The sequence below is a fragment of the Myotis brandtii genome, unplaced genomic scaffold (assembly GCF_000412655.1).
Source record: "Myotis brandtii unplaced genomic scaffold, ASM41265v1 scaffold112, whole genome shotgun sequence".
Taxonomy (NCBI): Eukaryota; Metazoa; Chordata; class Mammalia; order Chiroptera; family Vespertilionidae; genus Myotis; species Myotis brandtii.
The window spans coordinates 8,682,039-8,682,396 of NW_005353838.1; positions in this window are offsets into that span (position 1 = coordinate 8,682,039).

Here is a 358-nt window from a genome sequence, read left to right on the forward strand (position 1 = left end):
TAAAAAGTTAATATAAAAGGGGTGGGGGGGGGGGGGGGGGGAAGAGATCAACTAAAGAACTTGTATGCTTAGATGCATAACCCATGGACAATAGGGTGGTGAAGCCCTGGAGTGGGGTGGGGGTGGAGAGGTCTATGGGGGAAAAAGGGGAACATTTGTAATATTTTCAACAATAAAGATTTAAAAAGATTAAAAAGGCTGGCATTTCCTGCTGGTCTTGAACCTGGGAGGCAGGAAGCACCTACCATTGTGGAGCATGTGGAGCTGAGAAGGGCATCAGCAGGCGAAGGAGAGCAGAGCCCAGCCAAGGCTGCGTCCTGGAGACCTCCTTGAGCCCCAGCCCAGCTGAGTCTGATGT